Consider the following 16,756-nt stretch of genomic DNA (forward strand, 5'->3'; position numbering starts at 1 on the left):
CGTTTACCCGCGATATACACTCGCTTTATTCAGAGAATATCACAATAGTGGAAGTACTAAAAACTAATATATATGTCGGTGATGAGGGGCCTTTTTTGGCATTTTTCCGAACACCCCCAATACTTTGGTCTGGACTATTTGTTACAGCTGTACTTAAATGATAAGACTTGGAAATAGTTGTTGTGACTCGATCCTATTACGTTTGCACGAGATTCGTGAAGCCGGGCATGGGCCCCAGGTGACACAACCGGTCGCCGAACGTAGCCACGGTCACGGGATGAACGTTTTTGCCTAACAGAGAAGTGTCAGTATCGTGGGACACGCGTTGTGTTAACAATGAAACAGGAGCAATGTCAGCTCTACGCGGGTCTGCCTAGCAACGGCGGCTACAATTTTGTCGGTATCCCCGGCCAATATGCAACGAACAAACGCGATCGTAAGGAGAGGAAAATTCCCATGTCTTTTACTCTGGCGATCACTTTGCAGGGTTTGCACATCGTCTTCACGCGCTTTATTATACCGAGCGTCACGGCAAACGTTACTTTGTGCTTCAAAATATATTGTACGTCTAAGAAAGAGTTAGCCGGTTCACCGTGGATTCGTTATTGAACCTAAGAAAACTTTGTGCCTGTCAAACCCTGTCAAACATTGTAAAAATCAATATTTCTACCAGTAAATACAATCTGTAATGAAGATTCGTTACACGCCCATCAACCTAACGCAAACCTGACATATATTTTGGTTAAAAATGTCAATTATGCGACAGCTTTAAAATTTTGTTGAAAAAAAATCATAATGGATTAGTCAGCAGGTTAAAGACTAACGTAGGCATCTTAAGGAAGGTGTTAAGTGAATAACAACACCTTCCAAACCTTTCCAATCTTTCAAAGGCAGAACGAACTCTATTGGACTCAGAATACAAAGAGATAAATTTGGAAAAAGTGATCGAAGCTATAATAAAGGAACATTTAGGTGAAGAACGAGACGTCGAAGAAGACGCATCAGCGGAATGGAAATAGATAAAAAGTAGGTCAGTAGATAGAAGAGGGAAATTCGAAAAGCGTGGTCATAAGATAAAGACAAATTTAAGAGTGCCGGCGATAAGAGCAACGGCAGTACGATCGCGCAAAACAAGAACGACGATTTTTATTATCGGTTTAGTGGATCAGAGCCGTGTCACCCTCGAACGACCGAGAACTAGGGTTCAACGTTCACCGAGAACCTTTTCGAAGGAAAACAAAACCGTTCGAGCTCGTTTATCCTTCAGCCTCTGTAGGTAAGCCGTTTCGCGTCGGAAGTACGTTTACCAGATCTTGCACACACGTTCAATAGCGGTGACGAATGGTCCCTTGGGTTGCCGAATTCTTCCCAGTGGACCGTGGTTAGCACGGTCGCAGAAGCCAAAGGTTCTGAGACGGCCCGCGAGGACGTAACTCATCGCCACGCCTCTGCAACGTAGCACGTTGCATGAAACAGTGCTTCCTCCGCTCAACGTGCATACGTAACGCTCGCTCGGTCTCTGACAGCTGAGCCTCGCTATTCGCGTGTCCACGCGAAACTTTCTATAACGAACCACCCTTCCGTCACACTACTACTCCACGTTTCCCCTTTCCGTGACCGGACCGAACGGCGAACAAACGAGTCGACCAGCCTTTTCTGAATTTCCTGCCTCGCGATTTCTTTTCGTGTATCATAATTGGTCTCGTTATGGACGATATGGTGAAAGCATATCACGGAATATAGTTGTAATTTAATGATAATAGATCGAAGAATCGAATTTTCTTTTGTATTTGGTAGACTATTTACGATCAATTCTCATTGAGAATTATGAGCAAATTATTTTGACGTGGTACTGTAATTTGGATTATATTTATTTTATTATTGCTTAGTCGAACTTTGCACTTTGGTTTTACATCTCCTATATCTATTTCGTTTCTTATATATCTACCTCCCCTCTTATTCGCTCTATTATATTGCACTCCCTCAATTATTCCATCTCTAGAAACTAAAGCTAACAGCTAAAAATTAACAACTGGGCTTTTGCCTCCTTGCTGTGCCCTTCTCTTCTCTATCGTTGCTTTTAGTTCTGTTAAACCCACTCCAGTCTCATTTGGTGTTTTTCCTATGCCTTTTGGTCCTCCCGTTATTTCACATTCTTCTATATAACTTGGATTACAAGAGTTTATAGTATGTTTGATTCTAGTTGAATCTAATGCTTCGATCTAAAGAGTATTGTCTTTTTAGTCATCTGATCCGTCGTGTCAAGTAGTTGGCTAACTAATGGGTTTCGGTGCTTATTAACTCTTATATTATATCTGTTTCTCAACTTGTATATTTCTTCTTTGGGTATCTTTCGTTGGTGACATACCAAGGTACATCTGTTAAGGATCTCAGAATTTTTGATTGGAATCGTTGGAATTACTCGCGCTGTTCCCCATAGTTGGATACCATAGGTCCAAACAGGTTTTAATATGGCTTTAAAAGAATAAAGTTATAATTTAATTTAAATTTACCCGTAGGACTTGAAATACACGATAAAATGCAAAAATCTGAAAATCTCACTTACATTGAATCTTACATTATGATTTTCAACCCGCCAAATATCTCGCGGGTCATCATATTCACCGAACCGTCGATGTTCAGATCTCGTGTCAGAAATATCCTTCTTTCCCTTCTATCTCTTCATCAGTCGACTATTTCTCTTCTACCAGCGGCTCGGCTTCCCCTCTGTCTCTGTCACCGGCCTTTCCCCAGCTTCGACCGGCTCTCGCGTTCTTTCGTCGGTTCGAAGGACGACCGCACGAGAGAATAAAGCCTATCCATACTCTCAATCTGTCAACCGCCTCCCACCCGGCTACACGGTACACATGGCGAATCAAGCGTTGTTATGTAAATATGGAAAAGGTTGTTGATTCATGCATGAGGAGGGCATGAATCTCGTTGTCTTGTCCGACGAGCCGTGAAACTGATGCATTTGTATCGCTAGCCTCTCTCGATCCTCTCTCGCGTATTGTGCTGTGGTACGCGTGCGTTACGTTCGCGTATCTGTTCCCCACACGGTTATTCGTGTCGAACGAGCGGCGTTCGTGAATTTCTATTCGTCGAACGAAACGAACGTACGTTGCCATTAGCCAATCATAGAAACAGCTAAACATTATGGAAACAATATACACGAGACAGGTGGTTTCTTTTCGTGAATTTCCATCCTTGTTCGACTCGAATCGATACGACGAAATTCACGGCGGTTCTGTTAGAAAGATAGACTCGCGATTATAGGGCCATTAGGGAACCGAAATACAAGTTGAAATGCACACCTCTCGGGTGTGTTCGCGAACACATTTATTTACGGCCGTGGCGCGTTTCGGCGCGACTATACGCGCGGCATGTCGCGTGTGTGGATAGTCGCGACGACCAATAGACACCGCTGCTCTACGGCCGTGCAAGGAGGATATTCACGGAGTCGCAATAAAGCATTTACCCACGCGTTGTGTATGCACATCTATCCTCATCCTCTGCGCGATATCGTTCGCGTATGCCTTCGTGCATACAATTGCATATCGTCCATCTTGGCCGCACATTGCAAATATGTATGAAACTGGCCTGTTCCTCGTGCTTCAGAAAGCGGCCGCTCGTGACGCCGTTCGCTTCATATTCGCTTGAAAACCCCAACTCGGTAATCGTTGCGGTTTTCCGCTCTTCACCTTTCATTATTTCACCGACGATCCTCCGACTGATAGATGCTGATCCGTTAATCCGTTTGTTGATAAAACATCGCTGAAATCAATCGTAATAGTCTTTAGGCAGATTTTTATATCCTGCTCTTAGTCTCCAGTTAATTTTCGGTGTATTCTGTGTAATTTGATATTCAATTTTGTTGAGGTTAACTGATAGAGCAACGAGTGGATGAATTTGTAATAGAAAAATATATTGAAATAAGTACAAGCGCAGGTATAGCGTATGAGATCAAAATTAAATAAATTGTTATCATCATTTATTAATTTATTGTGTGATATTGTTGAGGTTGACTGATAGAGGAACCAGTGGATGAATTAGTAATAGGAAAATATATTGTATAAGTGTAGATATAGTGTATGCTGACGCAGATCCTCGCTCTTTCAGTGTTACAATACAAAAGAATGTGATAGGGGGCACGTTCATATGTTTACAGCAAAGGACATTGCCAAAAAGTGAACCTTAGTGTGTAGCTGTAGCTATAGCTGAAGGCTACAAGAAATAGCAATAGAAATCTCGTTATTTATAGCTCTTTTGTCTCTAGACTATGCGATCCAAAACAACATTCAAGGCCACAATAATATGCACCTCTCCATATTTTGAACTTCTCTCCACAGAATTCTATTCTTTTCGTAACAACAGCCTCCAGGTCACGGATATACAAAAGAAAAGATGCAGAGTTTTTCTCGAAGACCTGAACAAATTACTTCAACAAATTTGTTCGTTAATATTTTCTTTACGGTGGCGTAATTAATATCGACAAATATTCAAGTTTGATGTTTCTCAGACGAGTGACCGTCATTAAAAGAACTAAAGTCTACAATGTTCACACGTTCCCCTCTTATGTGTAAAAAAGCGCCGCTTAATCGGAAGGATCGCGAAACGCTCGACTTGCGACGCGGCGCAGCGTAATCTCTTGGCGCGGAATTTCGCGATCGCGCGTCCGAAGTCTGAAGTATCCGGCGTATCTGATCGGAACTCCGGCCGTGTATAATGGAAAAACGTAATATTTGTTCGGTTGATGAGCACGGGTGAAATATAGCGCGGCTCGGGAATAGGTAACCGGAGGCCGGCGGGGTAGGAGTTAGAATGAGACCAACACGGGCATAAATCAACATTACTCTGCATTAGAGTAGAGTTTCCGGCGTAGCTACCTACTGGAGTTTACCAGCAAGGTAAACTCCGGCTAAAGGTGGCTACGCCGCATTACGTGTACGTACAAGCGCGCTCACACAGTAAACAACGCCAGTTCCCCCCTCAACACGTATGCATTTTGCGCGTGTATCAGGTTTGCGGAGCCGACTGCAACCCTCTAACTTCCAAGTTACTTACCTACTTGCCACTTAGACGCCTCCCCCTTCTCCACCTCCTCCTCCCCTCGACCAGTACGTACCAGACTCTGCCAGTAATTCACTGTCACGTTTACAACGCCGGATCGAGACAGAGATATCTCTTTGGCCCGACTTCTTTTCCCTAACGATTGTTAATTAACCTCGAGAAAGGTGTTGGAAATGCGTTACGGCTTTTCCTGTTGTTCGTCCTTGAAAAAAGGGGAACGTTGATACGGTAGGCGACGATGATGAGGGCGATGGCGGAAGTTGAAAGGAGGAAGATGTCTCGAGGTTCAGAGTTACGTACATCTTCCCCTGGCCGTCTAATTTGCATCCATGGCGATTAACATAATCTGTATTCCGAATATTTATTTGGAATTAGCCGTGGCTTGCTCGTAACTCATGCAGGAATTAGTTAAGCTCAAGGATTTCGGGCTTACCAATCTCTGCCGCCTTTCGCGCTATTGCCTTCACCTTCGCTATGGCTGCACGTTATCGCGCCATCTTTCTCCCGTCCTTTCACCTCCTTTTAACCCTCCGCTCTATCACTAGACGATGCTAAAGAGAAATTGCGTTTTAAATAAACAATCTTAGATAACTGGAACGTTAAATCATCTCTTCCGAAATATATAGCTTGCCCGAAATGTTTCTCCCGTTTTATGGGGAAACAATAGACGCGCAATGTTTTTTCTTTTATATTAGCTTATTGAATTACGCGCGAATATAGTAATAGAAATACACGCGTAATTCAACAGAAATTGTTCATCTATTATCATCTTATGAAACGAAAGAAACTTTCCGGACGACCTAATACGTATAGTCCACAGCTTTGGGTTTCGTTGCAAGGAGATATTCTGCTGGTTGAAGGGTTATATTAGGCAAAATGACGGGATTTGAGATCACTGTTTCTCTGTATACGTTGAAATTTAAAAATTCGATAGAAAGTACTTGAATTACAAAGTTTCACTACCAACGTTCCAATTCAAAGCGTTATCTCGACGAACATGCTGTAACTTGATACATTAGGTTGTCCGAAATGCTTCTTTCGTTTCACGAGGAAATAATAGACGCACAATGTTTTCTCTGTTATATCGGTTTACACGAGAAACAGAACGAAATGGCCACACCTAATTCGAGAAAATAATACAAAACAAAATTGTTCGTCTATTATCACCTTACGAAACGAAAGAAGCCTTTGAAACAACCTAACATCATCCACGCTCTTCAAATCTCTTCTTCCCTTGCAATCTTAAACGATCGTCCATAATTGCTTAGCTCTCGTGCTGAAAGAGGAAAAACTTGTCACTAGGAAAATCAACGATCGGTTTTCTGCACGTTTAATTGTCAGCGACGACGATTGAGAATGTCCATTTTCCCTGAACACGAGGTTCTCATAATCGAAAGGATTGACGGGATAAAAATGGCCGTCAATCAGCCGGGATGGCATATGAGATTTACATATCGCGGAGGGAATTCCGGCGCGGAATTAAGGCTGAAACGGGCCCCAGGTTCCGGACGTAGGATGGTGGAGCGGGAGAAGTCGCGAAACGAGGATGATGGATTCCCGTCAATTATGGAGGCAACATCGTATTGTTTTACCATCCGACGGCAACATTGATTGATCGCTGCCGTGGTCGTGTAGATACTTGCCTTTGGGCCTTTTTGCGTCTCTCCGACCAACACACCGATCGCAGCGTGTTCACCAGCGGCTGGTTGCATGTGCCAGCGCGCACACCCAGCCGGTAGCGGCGTATCCGCGACGAGATGACCGCGGTGCGACGCATAGGATCAACCTACAGCGCCTAAGTTCTTGCCAATCCGTGCGCTACGACCTGGACAAGCGCCGGTTCCGATTTCTGACTCGGCCGAGCCAATTGCTCCGGCTTTTCGCAGCATTGCTACCAATTGGCAACACCATTGCGCAGGATGATAAATACTTTGCCGAGGGTAGAAGAAATCGATGCGTGTTCTCATGGAGAAATTGGATTCGAACATGTGGGCGCATCGGTTTGTTTGCCTTGGAAACCCTAATGGTTTGGACGAATTTCGTGGTTGGGTATACGACGGACGAAGGGCGAGAATTTTCTAAATATTTAGATGTTTAAACGGAGAAAGAAGTAGAGAAAAGATTGCGAGGAGAAGACTGCCGAGGAAAGAAAAGCGCTTGTTAGCTGACTCTATTTCTGTATGGTAGTCAGCAATGGGCCATTCATCAGGCGAGTTGTTAAAGACAAACTCATGGTATTCAGACGGCCTGTACTTGAAGTAGCTGTCAAGGTGCCAAGCGTTAATAAATATACTACCACCCCTTGGTAAGAGCAGATAGTCGAAATCGCAGTCTGTCTTGGCCGACACCGAACACGTTGTTATCCGCCATATATAACGCGACCATCAGACGCCAGCATTCCTGCTTATCTTCTTTTCGATGTCGATTGTCCTTATAAAATCTCGAGTTACCGATTTTCAGTCTTCGCAATCTTCCGATGTGTACGCTTGTTCCACTCTGTTCGAAACTGTATCCGTTGTCGGCTTCGAGATAAAAAGAAGAAGGAACGCGCAAGATATTGTTCACCGACAACTGTCTTAGCAGAAAGGCAAATTTAACAGCGCGGAGATGACGCGTGCGAACGTGACAAAATCGCGTTGCTTTATAGCCGCACGTACGATACAGCGTAGTCGCTCGTCGTCTCCAGACTCGAAGCTTCTCGTGCCGTTCTTACTTCTTCCTTTGCACCCGTCCCATGCCAAGTTTCCCTCCACCGAGGCTGCCATTCTTCTCCGCGGTTACCTCTTCGAGGAATAAACGCAAATTAGACGTGTCGAGCAATCCCCTCTTTGGTAAAACGTATTCCCCCGTAACGAAGATTAGAAATAGATTCGCGTACAACCGCCATCAAACTGTGCTTTATTTTTGGACAAAAATTCCTTCCGACCACTTTCCATCGGAACGATAAAAAATCCAGCTCGCTTTTAGATCGCGATTTGTGGCCTACCGTTTTAGAGTTCGTTGCAAGATGCGCGGCATTTCGTCGAGGTCGCCACTACGAAGTTCCTTTACTTCGCTCAAGGTCTTCGGATTCTTTGTCTTTCGATACTGTTCTTCGATCAAGTCCAGAGCGTTTCAGCTCTTTCCTGGTTTCCTAGAAGACTCTCAGGTTTCGGTAGTTCCGACCACTTCCGCTGCAAATTCTCGTAGTAGTTTAACACGGCGAGATGACGTGTGCGTCCGCCGCGCCGCGTGCATTCCCATAACTTTGTGTACGCGTCTTAATAATTCTCGGACTCTAATGCGAAGGGTGTGATTTCTAATAAGCCGTGGTAGATAAGCATCGAGTACAAGGCAATTCAAAAGCGGAAAGAACAGCGTAGATAAAAGTTGCATCTGAATTACCAACGTCGAATTATAGTGCGAGTCGATCCAGCTATCAAGCTGGCGGTCTTAAGCGAAGAAGAATAGAGTCTTTGATGGAACATTAAATTTTTATCGCTGTCCATTGCAATAACGTCGTACGCCATCCATTATGTCGTTCTAATGACACGCTTTCGATGCCTCTCTCGAGACGATCGTTCAAATATGAATCAGGACAAACGATTAAGCTCGGATACACGTTGGCTCGTACACGCCAATGTCGTTTCTCCGATGTTTTCAACTATCCATCGAGCATTCGTCAGCGAATGCGTCTCGGTGACACACGCGAAGCAAATTGATCGACTTAAGCGCGCACACAGCGTATCTGTGCCAAATCTTAAAGAGCTACGAGGCCGATCGTAACTGTCGCGCGTAAAGCTCCCGCCCCCGCGGCAACGACGCCGCTTGAAAAAGTGGCCGCCTAAAAGGGGTTGGGGTATTGGACGAGACGGCAGTATCACGGTATTCGCGTAATAATGTTCATGATGGACGAGTTGCCAGCGTATTCTTGGCAGCAACTTCGGCGGCTATCGAACGCAACGGAGGGGGTGGTTTGGGTTAGGTCTGGAGAGCGTGGCTGGGGCGCGAGTACGAACAAGGGGTGACACTCGAACGAACGCGGCGATACTAAAGATGGGGAGTGGGTTGTTGGCTGAAACGAGTGGCGCGGATTCGTACAGCCAGTAGGAAGTTTCGCGAACAGTTCTCCGCGTTTCTAGAGATTTTTCTGCCGCCTCTGGCCGGTGTATATTCCGTAGCGCGCCGGAACCAGACACCGCGGCCTCCGACGAGCAAAGCAAATATTTGGAGTCACGCCACTAAAAACTCGAGACCAGCCAACAGACGAGTTGATTTGTTTCCCTACGACGCCGCTTTCTTCGCTATTTTTTTTCCTTTTCTACCGTCTACCGTCTCCTGTCGCAGACATAGGCCTTCCTCTTCCACCATTCTTCAACTCGAGCGTCCACGCGATGCCTACGAAACTCGAGAACCTTCGAGCATCCATCCGAAAATGACTTCGATAAGTCAAGTTAAAGGCAAACGTGTCCGGACTCGACTCGGCCGCTCTGTTTATCGGCCAACTTTTTTTGCCTCGCGAGAAACTTCCTATTCTACTACTACCATCGATCGTCGACCGTATCCTCGCGTACCGTTTCGCGTGTTTCGCTTCCGATATATCGAGTTCAGACCGGCCAACTGTAAGTTGATGAGTGTAGAAATTAATTGGAATTTATCGGTAGAAAAGCGTAATTACTTATCATTCTGATAACATCGACGCATTCTTCATATTCGCGTCGATTATTCTTTAATAAGCTACATAAATAAAATCTTTATGGATTTTCTGCACGTGTAATGTGTATTAATTATTGCGCATACTTTATCATCTCATCTCCATAATATCGACCAGAGAATTAATTAAGTAATCGTATTAATAATGTATCAATGGAAATAGAATCGACAGAAATCTGAAACAACTAGACTCGTGTCAAGTGCACTGTAATCTTCTCCAGATTTCTATCAGAAAAAGAAGAACGTCGTGTTACAAGGCTATTCAGTGCTTCAACCTTTCGCTTCGGCAGTCCAGTCCGCCGAAGTACTGTCACCGAAGGGAAACCCGTGCGTGGTTTTCCCGAGTCTTACATAACAATAATTCTTGCAAAAACCGTACATTAAATACCGTTTCACTGTCAATGCATTTAGTAGATTTTTTCGCATGAAACGGTATACGATCGTTTGGATGTTTGAAATATATTGCGTGACACGTTTTGATGTCTCAACAATCAGCAACTTTAAGAAGTGCTTAATCCAATATGCCAATAAAATCAAGAGAAAATGTTCTATCGATAACGAAAAGGATTGACTACAGATAGCACTTGTATGTGCATCATTTGGGTGTAATCGATGTCGTCGCAAAAGATGTCAAAGTAAGTTTGCACTATGTTTGGATGTTGTTCATCGTACACAGAGGAAATCGAAGCTTCTGTAACAGAATGCGCTTTGCGCAAATCGTGAATTTTTGGACGTGTTGTCCAAAGTGTGTAAACATTTACCAGCGGACAAAGAACATAAGTGCGCTACGCTTATTAATTGCTATGGGCAAAGCATAATAAATATCGTCAAGAAGCGCGAAAATATTTGCAAAATATTTAGTAAAATATTTAATAAAATAAACCCAATGATTATTCAACAGTATGTTTGGAAAATTCGCGAATTAAAAGATCGTAGGAAAAAATTGTATAAAGCACTGTAATGGGGCCCTGTTGTACTAATGTACTGTTGTACTAATGAAACAGCTCGCGAATGTAAGCCTGTTGAACATAGCAAAGAAAACGTATGGAAGGCCGATTTCGCTTCTCCTAAACCACCACAAATTGGAAGTCAATTCAACACCTCGCCGTATCGTGCAAGCTACTATGAATTCTGCTTTCGTGTCAAATTGTGGAAAACTTGGACGAAAGTTAATTTCCCGTGCTCCATACACTGCGTGCCGCTTTCTTCTTCGTCCTGCTTCGCTTTTAAAGGTTCATTTAAAGCCTATCCTTTACCCGTAACGAACCAACTCTTTCCCTCGGCGTTCTCGGTTACTCGCACCCTCGCTTCACCACTTAGGCTGGCAATAGAGGTTTTCTTTTTTTACCACCCTTAAAAGCCGTGGCCTATTCTCTGGCGTCCCCTCTGAGCAAGCGACTTTCTTGCGCCATGGCGGCGACGGTGACATGTGTTTTATGAAACGAAAATTTTGCCCGGCCGCTTTAACACGATGAACGACACTACGGTGCTAAGGACAAGGGGACAGCGCTTGTTACCTCCGTCGTTCTCTCTTTACAGACGACACAAAGGTGGCGCTGTGCCGCGAGATGGGCCTCGTTATAATTGCAGGAAGCGTCCCGACGAAAAGTATACGCGCGTGCGAGCTTAGAGAGCAGCGCGGATGTTCATATCGGCGATTTATGCGAACCCGTTGATAAATGGCGGCTTCTACTGGACTCTGGCGTTCGCTTGTCCCCTGGTGACGAACGAGCTCGGCCACTTGAATCGAAAGCCGAAACAATCATTTAAATTTAATTAAACCGGAACGAATTTACGCGGTCGCGCCGCTGAGCGGGACGCTTTTAAATTCGCACGGTGGTCTGTCTTCGCCATGGTTATTTATGTTTTCCTCCGTAAACGACCGCCGTCACGCCACGCGAATAATCTTCCCTCGGTGTGTCTTTCTCCAATGAACTTGCAATTCGTTCGTATTCGCTTTAGATATCATATTTTTCATTCGGTTGATGAACGGATGGAATTTTCAAGTTTGAAAACGCGCGCTACCAAAGTCATTAAAAGCAAAGAGACCAGCCGGCGGTATCTTTCCGCGCGTTCGTATCCCGCGCGAAATTAATTAGTTAATTAAGCACCGAGCGATGGTGTCCATCCAATTAAATCCGGCCGGGTGAATGCGCAAACTCGACAACAGGCAGAAGCGGCTCGCGTTATACCGACAACTTTCCGGCCACCCTGGATTCCCCTTTGCCGTACAGAGAGCCTCTCTCGCGCGCTGTCTTCCGCTTTCATCTTCGCACTCCATATCCACGTTCGAGTGCCTTATGCGCCGTGTAGTCACGTGTGCCACGTGCTTGCCATACCTCTGCGTCTGCTTCCAACCCTCGACACCGATGCGCAGGCCATGAAACTTCCTCGATTTTCCTCGTCACGCTGTTCCTCTGCGCGTTACGTGAAAGTATTCGTCTTGCAGATACGTACAAATAACGCTGGTCGAAATCCTGTAATTAGAAATATTTATCGCGTTGAGGAAAGTCGTTTAAATTTGGTCTACAAAGACCGGGAATTGTGGGTCGTTTATAAATTAACATGTTCAATACGGGAGAGTTCCTACGATTATTAAAAAAAATTTCATTTGTTGTTTGTTCTAAAACGTCTACACGTTAGATTGTTGGAAAATATTGAAAATAAACGTATATGTATCTATTGAGATATGCGAGGTGGTTGTTGGTGAAGGGGCCCACAAGAAGACTCTTGATGTTCAACAAAAGTTTATTAAACTATTAACAATTTACGGTCGACAATTAACGATTTACTATCAAGAGTTATAATCACGTATCTGTAATAGTGTTTGCTTCGCTGTGACGCTAACCTTTCGCACTTCGCAGCTCGGGGCAGAATGAGTCTTTGCTTCAAAAGCAAACGGTTCTTTTCTTTGTTTCCCCCCATATCCCCACTACACACGCGTTTATTAGATGCCCGCGACGGTTACCACGTACGCAATCTTCCGAATGTTCGGCGAAAGAACCGTAGGGATATCGATGGAACATTAGGCATGTCGACCTTACGCTTTGAAGGTATAGCGCTTTGTATCGCGAAGCCGTTGCAAAGTTCCGTGGTCGAGTGCCGCCATATTTGTGTCATTTTATGTGCTACACTAGATTACATGCGTAGTAGTAATACTCGTATGTGAATATCAGTGTGTGGAAGTATGTGTGCGCGGCGTTTGAAAAACAAATGAATGTAAACTGATCGGTTAAGTCGGATATAGAAGCAAGTGTGTATCGATGAATATCTTTGCAATCGCTTATCAAATAAATATATAACTATTCTAATATGAATTCTAATTGTAAATTTAGTATTCCTATACCATTATTTCGGCTATTAAGATGCAAAATTCTCAACAGTATCGATACCGCATTCAGTGTGTTAATACGAACTCGTCTGTAAATTAAATTTCGTCGATTAAAGATCGATTAAAGTCAGGATGAAAGCTTATCGGTTTTAAAGGTATTTATTATCACTCTATCGTGTTACTGGTTACTGTAGGGCGTACCACAAATCACACTCGCAAATTCTTCCTTCCCCTTTCGAGTCCTCTTAATGGAGTGCTTCTTCGAGCCCCGCCACAGAAACGTTCCAATTTCACCGACCAAGTGGTTGATTAACGTGCGTTAATTATTTCTTTCGGATCGGTTTTTACGAGACGATCGGTGGCCTGCCGCGTTCGTCACGCCTCCTGTATTGACGCAAGAGTTATTACTTCATAGCATTCCCGGCTGCTCGAACGCCACGGGATCGCGATGCTTGCGCGGAATGATCGATCGATGATCCTTAATTATTCTTCTCGACGGGTGAGAAAAACGACCGCCACCGCAACGATAAGGAACCCCGTTGTTTCACTTCACTTTAAATACTATACTCTAGTATTGTGTAGGAAGAAGCCTCGTTGGTGATTCAACTTCATTAGAAAACGTAGAAAGAAAAACGTGTCGATATGGTATCTAGTGTGAAGTGTTCCGGTTTCATTCTGAGGCTTTCAAGAGGTTTAGTGTTCTGGGAAAACACTCGTTCACGGTGCACATCTATACAATTGCACGGTATAGCGAACTTCGCACACTAGTTACAAGCTAAGAGTAACAGTGAAACCTTCAAATTAATCATGTTATCTGCATTCAAACAACTTGAAACTACCCCGTCTGTTTACTTTGCTACAATATCAAGTTTCTACCCTTCTGTTCGCTAATCAAGTCGCTTGAATTTAATTGTCTTGGCTAATCTGCACGAGGCTCGAAGCAATAAGAATTCAAAGTGTTTAATTTGACGAACATGCTGTAACTTAATATGTTAGGTTGTCCAAAATGTTTCTTTCGTTTTAGAAGGAAATAATAGACACACAATGTTTTTTTCTTTTATATCAGTTTGTATCAGAAATAGAATAGGGTCACACCTAATCCGATAAAGAGACATAAAAGAAAATTGCTCATCTATTATCGCCTTACGAAACGAAAGAGACTTTTCCAACAATCTAACACATTCACACTTTATCCATCTCTTGAACCAGCATATCTCGTCAAATCTTGCCGTACGGAAACTCAACGAGACCTTCCCCGAATTATCCAAACGGTCAGTCTATAAACATCGCAAGATCTCCGGTGCTGAATGTATCGAGTGTGTCCCTGAAGCTTCGGCGGCTGCCTGAACGTGCGAATATTGCTAGAGGAGATTTAACGAGCGACGAGAGAGTCGGAGAACGAGCGTATCTATATCTATAGATAGCGTGTACCGTGTACGTATATACCGTAGCGAGCGAATGAACGAACGGACGGGTGAAAATGATGGGCCGAATGAAACTGGTGTAAAACAGCGGGTAAATTTTAGCCTGAAGAAACAAAGCGTTTGTTGCTGTTGGACGAGAAGAGAATGAAGAGCGCGCGCGCCATTTTCCGCAGGGAGGGGGTGGCTTGGGCCGCTAGCGAGCGGAGAGAGGTGAATCGGCGGAGCGATTTGTCCCGTCTGTTAATTAGTGAAAAAACGGAGTATGAATCTCGAGCGATCGTATATTACCGCGGCCGTAATGGATGGGATTACAGCTGCTGTGTTAAATTAAACCGACCGGCGGCCGCGGCTACGCTACACTACGTTATGTAGATATAGCTACACGCTAACCCGTAGCGCAGGGGGTTTCCCTTCCTCTGTCTATGTATTATCCATGTACAGCAAGTACCGTTACCTATAGTATTTTCCCTCGACTAGCCCGTCTCTGCCCCGAACCATCCCTTTCGCCCACCCCCTTATCCAAAGGTTCGCGTCCGACACAGAGGTGTTCTTCACTCGACATGTAGAATTCGAGGAAACCCGGCTACGTTACGCGTAATTATTTCCGCCGACATATTCGCGGTCCTTGCCTCGCTAGTTCCACTTGCAAGTAACTTTAGCACACGTATACACATCCGACTTGCTTTAAGGATTTCCATGGAATTGTGCGAGCACGACGAACCGTGTTTAGCTAATATCTGTTAACGCGGTTCGACGTGAATTAATGCACGAGCCGTGTACCTAGATATGTTCGAGTTTCGTGATTTTAGTGTTACGAACCTTCTTTGCGAAACGAATGCAGCCTGTTTCTGACCGGTTGCTGGCGGAACGAATCGTGTCCACTGCTTTTCCCCGACCATGATTGTTACGACCATTCGCGAGGGGACGCGGTCGCGAGGAAAACGCGTGAGCGACAGGCGTAAATTCTCGCCGTGATTCGTATAATCGACCGATAGTTCCCCTGTTTCGGTTAAGATAACAAAGCTAGCTCAATGAATTTAACACTGTATTAACAGGCATTAACCTGTTAATATAGCTTGTACATTTAACACCAATGAATATAATAATAAAAGCGTTACAAATTGTTTAGTGATAAATACAGTTAATGCGTTACAGAAGTTCGACTCGACTTTCTGACATCTCTCGATATATTCGTTAGACTTAGCGACTTTATTCATCAGACCTTTCGACGTATGCTGTTAGAATCTTCGAACGAGACTGACTGCCCTTCGATCATTTCTTTGTGTTCTTGGGGAGACGACCCCCACTACGCTCGAGTCACGCCACCGTTCGCGCCTATGATCACGTGTGCCACCTTCTTTGTGTGGACGAAATAACGGACCGAAATCGACGTTTCTGGAACTCGCTGCTTAGCGACAACTATGCGCTCGTCGATATATTGTATATTTCGAGCTTATATTTCCCCGTCGGGCAGATAAGGCGATCCGTCTGCGACACTGTAGGATCGCGAGCGACGGTTAGAAATACGACCTATACTAAACCTCGTGGCGTAACCATTATGATGCGACGAAAACGGGTAAATTGTACAGTGGAAAAGGGTACGGTTGAAAAATATTCAGTGTACGTAACGAGAATTCAGTCGCCACGCTATGCAATACTAACTCCGGTTGTTTTTGTTGCCTCCAGGAGGCTGCAGGAACCCGGTCTATCTGGTGCAATTGCGTGCAGCGACGTATCAGTCGTTAGTCAGCTCGCGGGTTGAAGGATGGAAAATGGCGATAAAGCAGAACGGCGAGAGTTGGCATGGCACTCTTCCGCGCAATTATTACGCAATAAGAGGGTGAAGCACGTGTTGCCGGTCCCTACTGTTTTGACCGGTTGGTGATTTACACGTCGCTTACCCAGATATATCCCGGCAATTAATTAACTTATCAATGGCTTGCGACCCCTGTTGCACGGAAGAGTTTAAACGGAGAACCGAAACCGTGCATTTCGATGGTTTCTACCCCATTAGGTTCACCAGCTGTTGAATGCTCGCAACTCCAATCCTTTCGTGGATTACGTTCAGTTTACTCTGTTCTTTCCATTCGACGTTATTTCAAAGGTCGCGAGCGCATTGATTATTCCAAAGCGCCATAGTACGCGACAAGTATGAACATTTACGAGTCTCCGGGGGATGTAGAGGAAGCCGTTGGCTCCGTGACTTCGATGCCGGAATCCTTTGGCAGCGAATAACGGA

At 44.5% G+C, this 16,756-nt stretch overlaps 1 protein-coding gene and 1 long non-coding RNA gene across 3 annotated transcripts in view; one reads left to right on the plus strand and one right to left on the minus strand.

Moving 5' to 3' along the window:
- Positions 1-16,756, plus strand: part of LOC126926627 (homeotic protein antennapedia-like) — a 155,317-nt gene that overhangs the window by 18,370 nt on the left and 120,191 nt on the right. The gene's annotated exons all lie outside the window — the stretch shown is intronic.
- Positions 1,677-9,640, minus strand: LOC126926716 (uncharacterized). Its single transcript, XR_007714807.1, has 3 exons — positions 5,504-9,640; positions 2,567-5,416; positions 1,677-2,475 (listed from the first exon to the last, which is right to left on the minus strand). It is a non-coding gene; the product is annotated as an uncharacterized LOC126926716 (long non-coding RNA).

This window comes from Bombus affinis, chromosome 18 (assembly GCF_024516045.1).
Source record: "Bombus affinis isolate iyBomAffi1 chromosome 18, iyBomAffi1.2, whole genome shotgun sequence".
Classification (NCBI taxonomy): domain Eukaryota; kingdom Metazoa; phylum Arthropoda; class Insecta; order Hymenoptera; family Apidae; genus Bombus; species Bombus affinis.